This window comes from Natator depressus, chromosome 11 (assembly GCF_965152275.1).
Source record: "Natator depressus isolate rNatDep1 chromosome 11, rNatDep2.hap1, whole genome shotgun sequence".
Taxonomy (NCBI): Eukaryota; Metazoa; Chordata; order Testudines; family Cheloniidae; genus Natator; species Natator depressus.
In genome coordinates, this window is record NC_134244.1 from 5,167,871 (window position 1) to 5,184,227 (window position 16,357).

The 16,357-nt window shown below is 43.6% G+C and overlaps 1 protein-coding gene across 7 annotated transcripts in view; it reads left to right on the forward strand.

Annotated features, from left to right (window-relative positions):
* BIN1 (bridging integrator 1) overlaps positions 1–16,357 on the forward strand; it is a 151,192-nt gene that overhangs the window by 1,000 nt on the left and 133,835 nt on the right. The gene's annotated exons all lie outside the window — the stretch shown is intronic.

A 16,357-nucleotide genomic window follows, 5' to 3' on the forward strand; every position in this document is an offset into this window, starting at 1 on the left:
GGATTAAATCAGTGAGCTTGCAAAGCTCTCCCCACCCGCCTCTCCCATAAATTCAAGTGCTTGGGTTGAACGCAGCCTTTCAAAGGCATGGCAGCCTCCCCCACCCTGCCCTGGCTATTCTCTGGGCAGCCCCATGGATACTGGCATGGGAAGCGTTACCGGACCAGGCTCATAACATGGGCCCAGTAGCGTGAAACCCTCTCCCGGGCACTGCAGTACAACAGTTCTCTCTGAAAAGCTAGCTGTCCAGATCTGTCAGAGAGCAGCTCTCCTCTTGGCTGCCAGGCCCCCTTCCTGTTCTGGACCCAGGTTTCTCCCCCCCCCCGGGTTTATCACTGGAGGAGATGCCCCATGGAGGAAATCAAAAATTTAAAACTGGCTTTCAAGGGAGTTGCTGCATTTGGGGTCACTGCAGCTGTCTCAAGCGTTTGCTAGGGGAGAATGTGAAATTTTGCAGTGAGGTTTCCAACCAGCTTGTGTGCTCTAGTGGGGATCAGCTGGGGTGTGTGTGTGTGGTGGGGGGGAAGGATGTGGCCTGTTCCCTCTGAAACTCCTTGTTGGCTGTAGATAGCACAGAAAAGCTCTCCTAATCTTTAGAAAGCACTGTATGGCAATCTGAGCAGATCTTTATGCTTCGCTAGCTGGGGGGTGCTAAGCTTGGCACCTAAGGGTGGGGGATTGAAGGAGTTCGACACTACCTACCTCCCTGTCTCACTCTCTCCTCTAAAACCTAGAGCAAGATTTCCTAGCTTTCCCCTCTTTGATTCTCAGATTCTGGAGTCTGTCACTATGCTATGTATGCCTTCCTCTGCTAACATCAAGCTGTTGCTGGGGAGGATGAATTAGGGTCTCTTTCCCGATGTCAGGGAAAGGTTTGGGGACTATGCAGTGGATAGCTTTCATGTTCATCTCTCTGGGATCCTGCTCTGGACGCCAGATGCCTAGTCTGTGCAGGGATTATCGGACGTTTTATGCAGGGGCACTGATCAGCTGTTTTTCATCTCAAGCACGCTCATCTTGGTTTTCAGTGATTGCTGTTACAGAAAGATGACATTGACTCAGTGAGGAGCAGTACATCTTTGGGAGAATGCTTCTGCCCTAACTGTTTCTATTCTCCAGGAGTTACCTTGAGCTATGATTAGCTCTAGATGGAAGGCCTGATTACACAAAGCAAAGTGAACGTAAAATGCTACCAGATCAGAATGGGGAAAGGAAATCAGAGGCCCCCCCCCCCCCCCGCCTCTGCCCTCCCTGACATCTCTCACTGAATTGCACTTATTTAATGAAGCTGGAATGGGGCCCATAATGTTGTCTGGCTGCTTTAAAAAGCAACCGAACAGTGACCGCACAGGGAGCAGCAATGAAAACGCTTGCTCCTACACACTGAACAAGGGAAGGAGGACAACTCTTTGGTTGTAAACAACGAAAAAAGAATTGCAGGGCTTGGTTCATCCTCTGCTTGGCCTCGATGAACTGATTCAATGGAGAGTGTCTCTCATGTGGCGTGGGAGACCTCACCCTCTTCTCCTGGGGAATGGCTTGCATAGAGGACAGTTATCCCACTAATTTTGATACTAGCAAACTGAGAGGTAGGCATATCGCAATAGTTACAGGATTACCATCAATCCTACACAACATGGTAGTGTAGGGAGACAAATGCAGTGAGCGTTACGCCATCACCTTGGCATTTGCAAGACTTTATTTCCGTTAAATAACTGATACATATAAATCACTGCTTGATGGGAAGAATGTAATGCCACTCTATGGTCTGAGAGAAGAGTTGTGTATATTTAAAGCCAGACAGGAATAGTTGCATTAAGCAAAAGTGTTGAAGGTAAGCTGGGTGGGTGCTCAGCACCCAAACCTATTTTAAAAAACGGTATGAAAAGGTTATCCAAAAAGGATGCTCTGAAAGATAGCAATTTCCTTTAAAAAAAAACCTTATTAAATAAAGTTGAAATAGCTTTGGATCCCACTGTATTAAAAATGCAAAATGTATACGTCATTGTGGGATCATATGTAACTTTGCTAAGGGGGAGATGTGACCAGTGTGAACCCTGGGAAGTGTTATGAGCTTCAGAGGACTATTTGCCAGGCAAGAATGAACTTTTGGGACAAAGTTGAGTTGGTTTCCTGGAGAGGAGGCAAATGGAAAATCCTTCCTCTGGTTATGCAAAGACCCAGCCTTTTGAAGCTATGCCCTGAGAAGAGAACCATTGTCTGCTGTTCACCTGCTACTTGAGGCCAAGATCAAAGCCAATGCTGTATAGAGGAAAGAATTAACATGATTGTGTGTATTCTGAGCAAAAGCTGATATAAAATTGTGACCACAAGAAAGAACCCTAGGAGGGGTTTGAAGGAATGATCACTTACCAGAGCCCCTGTTGGAGCTGAGGGTGATATCCGGTAAGCTTGTTAGCAGGCACGTAGGTTGTTATTTTCAGTCTGTTTTCTCTGTAATGCTTTCACCTTAATAATAAATGTGCTTGCTTAGAAAGGGCTGTGTGGGTAACTTATCACTGTGGACAGTTATGCTGTTAACTGCCTTCTCGCCAGAGGCTATATGCAGCTGCTGGCTGTTTAGGCTGTCTGGCTTGCTGGGAATATCGCAGTTTAGGCTGGGAACTGTGCAGCCTGGAAAAACCCTGGTCTGAAGGGAAAGAGATGGGTCTCCCCCCAAGAGAGGTGATGGCTGCAGAGCTAAGAAGCCTACAAGTGGGTGCCCTTGCTGGACCACAAAGTGGGAATACAGATGCAGTTGCCTTGAACTGTGATAGATGCTCCAGGGAATTTTCACTGCCTTTTTAAGCATAGGCACCAACTCTGTGGGTGCCCCAGCTGATCAACTCCTCCCCATCCCTCCCAGTGCCTCCTGGCTAATGTGATCAGCTGTTTCACCATGTGCAGGAGGAGGTGGGGAGGGGGAGGGGGAGGGAGCACACTGGGAGGGAGGGGGCAGAGAAAGGTGGGGTGGGAGCTTGGGGGAATGGATGGAGTGGGGATGGGGCCCGGGGTTGAGTGGGGGTTGAGCACCCCCCTGGCAAAGGACAAAGCAGGCGCTTGTGCTTTTAAGGCTGGTGTATTTTAGTGCTTAAACACACTTACAGTGTCCCTGTTATGTATGCTTTTTAGGTTTTATATTTAGAATGAGAATCCCTCCTCCTCCATTGATTTCCAGCTTGAGTGCTGGGAGTTTGATCTCAGCAATGTCCCTGGTGATGAATTTGAGCCTTGTATTGAATGAAGAATGATGTCTTATTCAGTACTAAATTCACAATGGAAGACTGGAGACATTCTCTTTCCGCTTCTGAGATCTCTGTTGTGTAAAGGATGTAAGATGTTCCTTCAGATATGGTGTTTGTCAGCTTTTCACCAAAGCTCTCGGTTTATTTCCAGAAGATACTTTCTTACGTCCGGCAGAAATATGCGGCAAAGTGGTTGGGTAATTGGATACAAAATCTTGTTCATTCATGTTCAGCCTAGAGTTGCCGTGAGTAAAAATTGTTACCATCTGGTGGTTATTCAGTGATCCATGTAAAGAATGATTGTGGTGTCTCAGACCGGTTACAGTGTCCACACCGCAAAAACAACCATCATAAATGGTACTTACACCCTTTTTGGTAGCCTTAACAGAGAAGCTAGTGATTAATGGGACTTGGGCAAGAAATCGCCTCTTGCAGTATGTCTACACAGCAGCTGGGAGAGTGATTCTCACCTACAGTAGATATAGATGTGCTAGCACTTTCTGAGCTAGGGTGCTAAAAATAATGGTATGGATACAGTGGCTCAGGCTGACCTCCTGAATACATCCTCATGGGGGGGGGGGGTTATTTGGGTGACTATCTTAAACTGCTGCTATTTTTAGTGTGCTAGCTTGAGCAGAGCTAATATCTTTCTATCCAATCTCTCTATATAGCGACCTGAACTGGGAATCTTGCCTCCCACCAGCAGCTGGGTAGACACCCGTAATCATTTAGTTTAGTCGGGGATGAGGCATGTTGGGTGGGACAGGTTCATTGCAGTTGTCTATCCTGTAGATAACTGGTGTATCTTCAGCTTCTGAGACGTTAAATATTGGGTTCTAAACTCACTCTAAATGGGGGGGGGGGGCAGGGAGGGGGAAGAGGTTGGTGCCACAAAAACATTACAGATGTTCACATCCAAGGTCATCATGGGCCTAGTGTTGATGTTTGCACTTTTTATGGCATGTAGTAAGTGTGCCACAATCTATGCTTTTCTTTCTTTTTTTAGCCTATAATAATCTAGTTTATTTAGATTGTAAATATCTCTGTTCCCTATTCCACATGGTCGCTTTTCCCAGTGCTTTACTGATACCAATCTTATACCCTGAATTAAGTCATTCTAGCTCTGTTCCAGGGATTTGCTGTTTCTAGGCCTTTCAGTCTATCTACATGAGCACAAATTTTCACTCAACATTTAAATAAAAATGAATTTGGCTGATTGGAATGAATCTTGGTGTCCTAGAAATTCCTCTGTAAAATTCCAGGTGGAGGGTCGATTAATGCCACAAACTGGACTGACTTCTTCTTGCTCAGCTGGCCATAACTGGGCATGTCACAGAGACAAACCTGTTTAGTCATTACTAACCTCTCCTATTGGCTGGCTAGAGAACAGGAGTGGAATGATGATAGCTGTGTCGAGAGCTACTCAGGATTTAAGGTGTCTGGAGGCAAGCCAGCAAGGCGAGGAGAGAAATGTGTGGTAGATGCAAGGAATCGAAAACTATCAGGTTTGGGGCAAAGGATTTCTGCAAAAATAACGTGAGGTAGAAATAATAAACTAGTTTATGCCTATTGCTCCAGGCTTGGATTGTGTGTGTGTGTTGGGGTGTGTTTGTCATGTTTTTATTTGTTCTGTTGATATTTAGAGACGAGTGGTGGTCTCTTTTCTCGGTGTAGTAAATATTACATTAAAAGACCTCTGCATCTAGTTCAACCTTCCAGACCTTAGGGGGCGGTGGGCGGGGGGGTACATTCTTCTGACATCAATAAGGTATAATCATGCTAGTTAATGTGAATGCTAACAAATCCATCGTCGCCTCCCTATCTTATTCCTAATCTAAGCAACCTAAAAGCAGGGGGGATTCCTTCTAGATCAAGCTGTGTTTCAATGATGGTTTATGTTATGGTAGGCCTCCCCAGTGTGATTTTTAGATCACAGGTCTGGAAGTCAGGACTCCCAGGTTCTAACTTTCCCAGCTGCCACTGACTTGCTGTGTTACCCTGGGCATTTTACTTCAACTCTCTTCCTCACGTGTACTCTGGGGATGATGACACAGCCATCTTTGTAAAGTGGCTTTGATAGCCTCAGAAGGGTGTTCTCTCAGTGCAAAGTGTTATCAGTTTATTATTGGTGAGCATAACACTTTATATACTCCTTTAGGATTGTAAATCCTTTAGGCAAATGGTTAATGGTGAGACATAACAAAGGACCCTGGGGTGGAAGGTGGCTGGGAAGGAAGGGGTAGAAGAAAACTGTTCTTGCTCTGCCTCTCAATCCCTTTCTCGAATAAATTGTCTGTCACAAGAATGGTGTTAGTACAACACAGTTCAGAAGGGAGCTCTCTTCACTGATCCGACTCTGTTCCTTTCTTTTTCTCTTTCCTTAGCTCTCCTCTGAACAGGAGCCAAGAGAAGGATGTAGCAAAAAGGCAGGCCTTGCATGTTGATCAGACCTGGTCTCAGTCCCACTCCCTTATGTGAAGAAGCCCAGAGGTGGGGTCCAACAGCTAAGAACCCCCTGAGTGAAATTCTGGCCTTATTGAAGTCCATGGGAGGTTTGCTGCTGACTTTAGTTGGCCCAAGGATTTTGCCTCTGTGGTCCCCAGAGTCTTAAGTTGGTCTTCTCCAGCTGTGGACTGCAGCTGTCCAGAGGCAGCCTTGGAGCTAGCCAAGTCCTAGCTCTGAGGACGTCTTTGGAGGTCTTATAGACTTGTATTGGAAAAGTAGAAAAGGGGCTAGTGCTGTGTGTTGCCTTGGCCCTACCGTTGCAGGGAGTAAATGACTGAAAAAATATGCCTGCCTGGGCTGTTCAAGATGGTGGAATTCATTTTTGCTGCACCTCAGGTTCCTCATGGCCTTTCAAAGCCTTGATCTAGTGCTACTGTTTGACCTCATTCCTGGGCAAAGTGTCAAATGCTCTGTGTAACATCAGGCAGGAGGCGTGCAGAAGTGGCGATGCAGCAGGGGACAGAAGTACTGTACCTGTGCTGATCCTGTCAGGAACTGTCTTTTTCTGGAGAACTTGCCAGCAGCTTATACAAGGCTTGCTTTGTGGGTGGTGGTCTCTTTCGTAACACTGGTAAAGGGCCTTCTTCAACCGCCTTTCCTAGACATAATCCTGGAAGTGACAACATGACTCTAAAAGCCATAATTAAGGACAGCTGCAAACTGACCACATTGTAGTTAATTCATTTAGGAAACACAAAGCTCTAGAATGCTTTCTGATTCAGCTCTCTCCCTCTCTTCACCTGTGATTTTAATTTGATTATTGCAGTAAGCCCTCTCTAAAATTATTCTTGGGAGGTCAGGGCTTTGCATTGTTTACTGAGGTAGTTGTAAGAGGAATTTTGATAAGACTTCAAGGGAGATTTACAATAGCCCCCTGGAAAAGTTACTCTGGCTGGGAGGTTAATTGAACAGCTTTTGGCCCTTCAGCCTTTCTTCGCTGCTAATCATTGCCCTAGAGTAAAACCACGTCCATTTAATTATTAATTATTGTTACAGGGTCATAAACTTGCCTGGCACTTTACCAGAAAAGAAGTCACGTCACTGCCCTGAAGCATTTACAATCTGAGGTGCTCAGCACCTTGCCAGATTGCATCCTAAGGGCATGGCCATGCTACTAAATTAAGTCGACCTAACTTAAGTAAAAAGAAAAAAGAAAAGGAGGACTTGTGGCACCTTAGAGACTAACCAGTTTATTTGAGCATGAGCTGTAGCTCACGAAAGCTCATGCTCAAATAAACTGGTTAGTCTCTAAGGTGCCACAAGTCCTCCTTTTCTTTTCTTTTTACGAATACAGACTAACACGGCTGTTACTCTGAAACCTAACTTAAGTAGGCATGCAGCTGCTGCAGTAACGACATCAGCTGTGCATGTCTACACTTTGCTTCTTGTGTCAGGGGTCTGGGTCCTCTGCAGGAGCACGTGCACCGATTGAACTGTCAGTGTGGGGCACAGAGGGACAGCTTCTGAAAGCCCGCGACAGTTGATGTAAGCAATGCAGTGTCTACACTGATGCTGTGTCGACCTAGCTACGTAGACATTGACTCTCGTGGAGGTGGAGTTATTAAGTGGGTGTAGTGGGCGAGTTCCCTCGGTGGGAGCAAAGTTGTAGTGTAAACACTAACCGAGTTAGGTCAATGTAAACAGCTATGTGTCAACCTAACCCTTTAGTGTAGATGCTGGCCTCCTTTCCTTCCCACTGCCCTCCTCCTCTTCCCCTGAGAGGTTACAACAAGAGCCTGTGGTTGCTCTGTTTAGAGCTGTATGGTGCCATAGACAGTGTCACCAACTTGGCCGATTTTCATCACAAGGGGCAGGGTTTTGGAAGATTTGTGGAGCCTGTCTGGTGGTGACGTGAGAAGCTCCAGGCCTCTTGTGAAGTTCAGCCTTGCAGGAAGCCGGCAGAGTCTCTTCCCCTCGGCCTGGCTTCACTCTCCCCTTCTTCCCCATGTGAGAAATACAGACAGGAAGGTGCATGCATCTGCTCCTTTCCCCTACCCTCTGCAGCACCTGGCCTGGGGGGAGGGAAAGAATTGCTCCAGGAGCTAACACCCTCTAGGCTGGGAAAGTGGGAGACAGAGTCCTACTGGAGCCTCTGAGGTCTCGGGGGGTGTGAGGGGGTAAGGGAAGAACCTTAGGAGAAGCAGAGGTGAAGCTGGGGACTGATGGGACTGGGGTGCTGCTGAGTTCAGGGAAGGGGAGAGGCTGCGGGAAGGAAGAATAATTAAAATAAGAATCATTTTAAGCTATTTGGACAATTATGAAGGTTTAAAAAAAACAACAAAATTTATTGTAATTACTGAACAATGTATATATTTATGCAGTGATCAAAATTATGCAGAGAAGAAAGATTTAAAATGGTTTTTGAGATACTTTGAATGTGACTGAGTGGATTATTTAAAAATGATATTTAGGGATTATAAATATAATTAGTAATAAATATAAAAGGCTCCAAAAGCTGGCTGACATTGCAAAGATATTCTTGCATGTGAAGGTCTTCGCAGCTCATATAGATCATTATTGAAAAATAACTGGAAAATTTGCTACTTTGAGAGTGCCTTGTGTTTCCAGGATGTTCATTGTTCATTTTTCAGCTCCATTTTATAGGCCTTGTATGGTATATTTCTAAATAAGTATGAATTAGGTTTTTCCATCATATTTTATCTTTATCACACTATGGAGCTCTCCACTGAGTATTTCTGTGTGCAAGAACTTAACAGAAGTTCACCCTCTTTTCCCTACCAGCATAGTTGCCTTCTTTCCATTTTTGAAGGGATACTTTTGAGGGGACATCCATCCTAAAAAGGAGATACCATTCACAGAAGCATTACAATGATATTGAAATTAGTTTCTCACTGCTTAAGAGTAGCTCAGATACAACAAAGTCTTAACCATTTTGTGACCTCTCCCTTCCAATTCTCCTAACTAGGTTTGTGTACCTTCAGTGTACACCGACTCTCCATCTCCTCAGCCAGGGTGAGGCGTGTGTGCATTAAAGGTTGTATTCAGTGTAGTTGTAGCCATGTCGGTCCCAGGATATTAGAGAGACAAGGGGGAGGTGATATCTTTTATTGGACCAACTTCTGTTGGTGAGAGAGACAAGCTATTGAGCCATCCAGGGCTGCTCTTCAGGTCTGGAAAGGGTTCCTGGTGTCACAGCTAAATACAAGGTGGAACAGATAGTTTAGTATAAGTATCTGGCACATATTGTAAAGGGACTATTCAAGGTAGAGTGGCCCATTAACACATCCATAGTCCTAGGACAAAAAGGCAGGGGGGGACAGTGGTTTACAGGTTGTTGTAATAAGCCATAAATCAAGTGAGAACCTGCTTCAATACAGAAATAAACTCCTCTTGCAACCTCCCCCACCCAACTGGAACCCATATGGAGTATCATCAAACTACAACCCATACTTCATGGGGACCCCCCCCAAAAGAAATTGTTCCTGAACTCCCATTTCTGGTCTTCAACCCCCAACCTCTCCATGCTCATCATCAGAAGTAAGCTCCCCACAGACCAGAACACACCAACTCAAAGTGACACCAGACTCTGCCAGGATAACAGATGCAAAACCTGCAGACACATCTCCAGTTAACTGCTACAATGATCGGTGCCTCCCAACACACACCTTTAAAGATCCATGGATCCTACCCCTGCCTATGACAACAAGTGGGTTCACCCCATCCTGTGCCCCAACTGCCCCAATAGCAACAATGTGAGTGAAACCAGACAGTCACTGTGCTCTTGAATCAACTTGCACAGGAAAATGATGCAAGACAAAAACGCCCCCGTCTGTCACCTGTGAGTGAACGCTTTTCACAAAGTGAATACTCCTATATCTCCCCTCTCCATCCTCCTCTCAAAGGAAACCTGCACAACACTTTCAGAAGATGAGCCTAGGAGCTTAAATTCATAACTGTTAGACCCTGAAAATCATGGACTGAACGCACACACTTGGATTTATGGCTGTAACCCACTAACCCCCTTTTTTTGTCCTATGACTGCAGAGGTGTTAACAGGCCAGTCTCCCTTGAATAAAGCAAAGGAGGACTTGTGGCACCTTAGAGACTAACACATTTATTTGAGCATAAGCTTTCGTGAGCTACAGCATCCGATGAAGTGAGCTGTAGCTCTCGAAAGCTTATGCTCAAATAAATTTGTTAGTCTCTAAGGTGCCACAAGTCCTCCTTTTTCTTTTTGCGAATACAGACTAACACGGCTGCTACTCTGAAATCTCCCTTGAGTGGTCCCTTTACAATATATGCTAACTAAACATGCTAAACAAGCTGTTCCACCTTGCATTTTGCTGTGATGCTGGAAGCACCTTTCCTAGACCTGAGGGAGTTCTGTGTGTGTCTGCATTAAAGGTTTACTTTTCCACCTGAAATTATCAAACACACGTTTCCAGGAGATTAGAGGGGAATTAAAAAGTCAAATGACAGATGAAGAGCATGTTGATTTTTAAATCCTATGATTTGTGGGGCCAATCTCGTGATTTTTTTCTCCCAGGATCTGAGTCATGATTTTTGATCAGAGATTGGCAATACTGCTTGAAGCTTCTACATTAAAATATATATATATATATATATATATATATATATATATATATATATATATATATATAGTTTATTTGAAGGGAAGATGAGGGCTTAATTGACAGGTATTTGATTTTTGTCATGTTATGGGACCCATCCTAGTTCCATCACACAGTGCAACCTTCACAGCTCCACGTGGGCTGCCGGACCATGCAGAGCCCCCGTGATCAAATCTTGCCCCAGTCAGTTGCACTGGCAATTTACCAGGACCCCGAAGGCTGCACTTGATTTGCATTAACAGAACAGATTGCAGCCACCCTCTTCTTCAGGGAGATGCAGCGGATGATCCTAGCGTTCAGACCTCCCTATTTATATCAGTGACGCTGGGACATGTATTCTGAGCACGGTCTTTTTTAAAGATAAAGTTGTATTATTCTGAGCTGCATTTGGCCAGCGGGCTCTGCATTATCCACCCTTGTACAATGTGCCTTTTCTATTTATGCAACACAAGAACAAGAATTAAATCTGCTGTGATGGCTTCAGAAACCGCCCACACAGAGCTTGGTCTCCTAATGTCAGCAGCATAGAGGAAATTGATGGCGATTTGGAATGGACAGCCTGCCTTTTAACCTTCTGCTCCATAGCTAGTTTATTTGCCTCGCTGAAGTTCATTAACAATCTAAGTTTCAGAGTGGTAGCCATGTTAGTCTGTATCAGCAAAAACGAGGAGTCCTTGTGGCACCGTAAACTAACAAATTTATTTGGGCATAAGCTTTCGTGGGCTAAAACCCACTTCATCAGATGCATGGAGTGAAAAATACAGTAAGCTCTGTGTGTGTGTACAGCACATGAAAAGATGGGAGTTGCCTTACCAAGTGTGTGTGTGCGGGGGGGTTAGTGTTAACTTACACCTAAATTGGATTGGCCTCATTAGCACTGACACCCCCCCCCCACTTGGTAAGGCAACTCCCATCTTTTCATGTGCTGTAATATATATATATTGCTTACTGTATTTTTCACTCATGCATCTGATGAAGTGGGTTTTAGCCCACAAAAGCTTATGCCCAAATAAATTTGTTAGTGCCACAAGGACTCCTTGTTTAAACAGTCTAAGTGTTCCACAAGAGAAAGTGAAGTGAAAGTATAATAATCTGGTGTCAGCAACTGCTGAGCTAAGAGAAACTGAAATGTAGCTTTTATTTAAAAAAAAACTTTGAAGAAAGTCACTCATTTAACGTGCAAGTTTAGCTCATTTGACACTGCAGGTCGCATCACATTTAAATAAACAGCTGAGACATAAGCAGAGGCCTTTGCAGAAAAGCATAGTTTTGAGGGCAGTAGGGACAACAGATCTGACATGGGATTTTTGCAGTGGGTACATTTTGGTGAGGTATGGACCTCAGATGGTTCAGGTCAGCCCTCGGAATTTCAGATACATTTGCAAATTATTTGAACCTCTTGGATCTTTACAAACTGGTTGCTACTGTGAGAGGGTTTCAGCCATGAAAGAAACGAAAACTATAGTAGTGCAAAGCAAATAGAAAATAACTGTGCAGGGTTGGTGAGGATTAAGACACACAGGTTAGGGTTGGCTTGCATGCACAGTTAGTGTGCTCACCCATGCAAACTAGGTAACTTTGGAGGTGCGTCTACTTCATTTGCCTGTCCAGTTACTAAATGTGTATGCACAATCCTGCTAAATATGCAAGCAAATTAAATGGCTAAACTGAAAACTGGCCATAGATTTTTTTTAATTGATATAAGATCACAGAAAGACCAAGTTTTTTTTTTTTTTAAAAAAGGTACTTTAGGGTTCCTTCAGCCTGTTTGTGTAAACTTTCTCACAAATTAATAGGGTAAGCTTTTTATCATCTTATCTGCTGAGGAGGCCTTGGAAATTAGAGTGCAACGCAGCCTCTTTTGCCTTGGGAATATGTGTATGCATGGCCCAAGCCTGGCCAGAGAAACCAGGCATACAGGGAACCTGTAGATGGAATAGTTGATGGATTGGAAAACAAGACTGATAGTGCCTTCGCACGCTCTCTCTGTGTAGTGTAAGCAGAAGTCCTGCAGAACTCTACTCGCTATGAACTGAAATATATCGAACATGTTCAGGAGAACTCTTCCTCCAGAGCTGCGCCCCGCAGTTGAAAAGCTTTTTCATGAATTGTCCCTCATGGCAGCGTAGTGCTGTTTGTAGAACCACTACTAAGTTCAGCCATTGCTGGCTTTTTTGCCCCTCAATTTAGAAAGAGGGAGAAGTCTAGACAGCAGATGTTCCTTAAAATAGGCTGCAGGGCAGGGTGAAGAGAGCGCTAAATATTTGACTATTTCAGAGCAAAACATTATTTAGGAGTGACAAATCCATGACTAAAGAAACTTGGTTGGTGTTACCGGTTTGTTAATGCCCTGGTAATGAATAAAACCTAGTGTGCCGGACTGTCTGCAAGATGTCTGCCATTTTAGGCCTAAGAAAATAGTTACCTGGTTTGGAATGATTCATTAACTATGCAGTTCTCTGTCAAGCATGTGGGGTGTTTTTTCCCCAGAGTTGATGGGCTTTTTGGTTGGAATTGCCCAATAGCTACCCCTTCCAAGGAACTTATTTTATCAGCATAGTAACTAGAGCTGAGCAGAGACAGAGTAAACATTTTTGTGTGAATAGTTGCTCACATTCCAGGGTGAAATTGAATTAGACAGGACGCAATGCTCCCGTTCACTTTCCATGACCACTAGTCCAGTACTGAAATACTTCAACATTGGCTGAAACTTTTTTTGAGGCATCAGCCATTGTAAAATTTGCAATTCATCCTGTGTCAAATACGACAGTATGTTCCATGCTGTATCATTTAATAAATAAAATATTCTCTGTTCCAAAGCACTTACACTCCAAAGGACAGACCTACAGAATACAGAGCCTGCTGGACTAGTGGCTCTCAACCTTTCCAGACGACTGTACCCCTTTCAGGAATCTGATATGTCTTGCGCACCCCCAAGTTACACCTCACTTGAAAACTACTTGCTTACAAAGTCAGACATAAAAAGACAAGTGTCCCTGCACGCTATTACTGAAAAATTGCTGTCTCATTTTTACCATATAATTTATAAAATAAATCAATTGGAGTATAAATATTGTACTTTCATTTCAGTGTCTAATATATAGAGCAGTATAAACTAATTGTCTGTATGGCATTTTAGTTTGCACTGGTAAAACTAGGTAAATATCTTGAGTTGATGTACCGACTGGAAGACCTCTGCACGTATCCCTGGTTGAGAACCACTGCGCTGGACTATCCAAAGGTACGGATTAGTTTGGGTTTTTTGACTGATCATTTTACTAGTTTATTGTAAACTGGACATTGCAGAAGGTGGGCATTTTTAGGGGGGATTTGGATGATAGGCCTGTGGCAATTCTTCAAAAAGGGCTATATTTTTGGAGTTTAATGTACCCACTTATATCATTTGAAAGCTCATTTTGTGACTGTTTAGATAAGGTGTGATATGGAGCTGTCAAGCAGTGAAGTAAGACTGTAGGCAACCTGAAACAATAGGACCCAAAATGAGTGTTTTTGCACAGTTCCAGAAACACTGCAATAGGGGTATATCTACAGTTCTTATGGTTTAAGTTAATTTCAACACTTTAACGTGGTGATTATAGGTCAGAGCTACCAAATGACAGTGTATTAAAAGATTTGTATTGGCTTTGCATGGACAAGGATTTTTTTCCCCAGAAATGAAGCTGTTTAGCATGTTATCATTTAGTTGGTGTTGGCCCTGCTTTGAGCAGGGGGTTGGACTAGGTGACCTCCTGAGGTCCCTTCCAACCCTGAGATTCTATGTTGCAAAAATGGCAAATCAACATTTTGCAATATATCAATGTGGAATGGTTTCACGTTGCACATTCTTAATTGTCAAGTATCTCACAGGTGATTATAGTAGTTTTCTATATTTTTCAGTTGAAATTTGTTGACCCAATCAGTCTCTCACTGAAGGTTGTGGACCAGTAGCAGTAGATTGCATGCCCACAGCTTGTACTGCATAGTGGATAGATGTAAATGTACATGCATTCCTAATGTAATCCGTCTCCATTTGTAAGCTTTTGTACATACAACGTAGCATTTAATTTCTCTGGTAGAGAGTTTTAACTTGTAACTGCCTTTGCATGCAGTACTAGTCTTTGAAATATTCTAGAAACTAGCTTTTTAATTCAGTGATGTTTATGCACAGGTCAGTATTAGTGTCAAAGATGACAATACACAGCTTCGTATTATGAATATGCAAAAGCTATGAGAGAAAGAAGTGACCTAATAAGAAGTAGTGAAAACAGTCTATGAAGAGCATGTTACAGCTCTTACCAACCATGTCATCAACAATATGACAAACCCATTTGACCCTGAATCAGATCCAGAGGTGCTTATCAGCGTATCTGTGGACTTCATCAGATAAACAAGTTTTACTACTGAAAATAGCAGATGTTGGTGAGGAAGAAATGAAGAGGTTTGAGGTGCATTTGGTTGTGATGGGACATGAAGCTTCTTCAGCCCAGTCAAGAAATCTGGCATCAAAACATTTGCTGACATGGCCAAGAAGACCAAATGTAAGTCTGCCAAGGGAGGGACAGTCCCAGTAGTGGTCAGTCCAGAAATTGCTTTCTGCAGATCCCTGTCCTTAGCAAGATGCAGACATGTTTCAGTGGCAACTGTTCTTAATCACCAGTAGGACTTATGCTTATGACCCTCTTCAATGCTGATGGAACAATAAGAAAAGACAAAGCTGAATTAGGGCTGTGATACTCTCTAAAGGGGAAGTTGTGATAGTCTACACAATTATGGTAATCATTTTTACAAAATTATGATAAAGCTTGTAGAAGGTGCACCTTGTAAGGTATCATTGGAAAAGTTATAATATGCTGAATATTACACACATTTTAACAGGACAGTATCAACATTATGTATGGAATTACGAGGTTTTGCTATACGTTTGTGACTCAAACATGCTGTGAGTCTGAGAAATGCCAACAGGTTAGCTCTTCAGGAATAACAGAGGGACTATAAACAATGACCCCTGCTTGTCAGCCCTGGAGACCCCTCAAACCGCACATACCCAGAAAAGCAAGCAAGAATTTGCAATTCATATGAAGGACCATGGCACTGCCTGACCTCATGACACAGCAAGGACTTTTTCCAGTAAAAAGGATCAAGATATAAAAAGGGGTAATAAAGGCCCCTGACCCCCCCCCGCCCCCCCTTCTGGAGTGGTGAATACTGATGGGAATTCTGAACAAAAGGACAAAATATTTTTGGGCAACCCAGAGGAGCATATAGAAAACTAGCAAATGTTACATATCTACTAGCATTGTGTATTACAAACTTTTAATTCACATGTAATGTATTCACCTGCTTTAACCTCTAACTTTTTCTTAGCTAATAAACCTTTAGTTTACTAAAGAAATTGGCTTCAGCATTATCTTTGAGAGCTGAAGTATACCTTGACCTGGGCTAAGTGACTAGCCCTTTGGGATTGGAGAAACCTAATATGGGGTGATTTTGCTTTTAATAACCTTTCTTCATAAAGTCCAGTCTGTCTGGGTAGCTAAGTAGGGGCTGGAGAGCCTAAGGAGGACTGTCCGTGGCTCCATGGTAAAACTAATGTAGTGATCCAGGAGTGCACACTTGTTACTGGCTTTGGTGAAATCTACTAATAGAATATACCACCAATTTGGGGTGGCCATCCTGTTTTCTGACTGCCTGACGTGGGATGGGCGCTCTCAGCTGTGACCCATTCCAGGCACCTGTGACAAGGGCATTAGCTGGAAGCTCAATGAGCTAAGAGCATGCAACAAAGAAACGGCAGTGTACATCAGATGCTTTGGGTGCCAAACAAACGATGGGTACAGACAGATTCCACACATTTGATGAATTGGCTGCTGAGTACTTGAGGCAGGTCCTAAAAGGATTTGAGGCTGCTGATTTTACAGCTGAAGTCTTTGACCGACATGACAACAGTAACTCTGTGGAAATCACAGAAAGACAGTGCTGAAAGAGGAGCTAACATTGGATGCAAGAAAAATACTG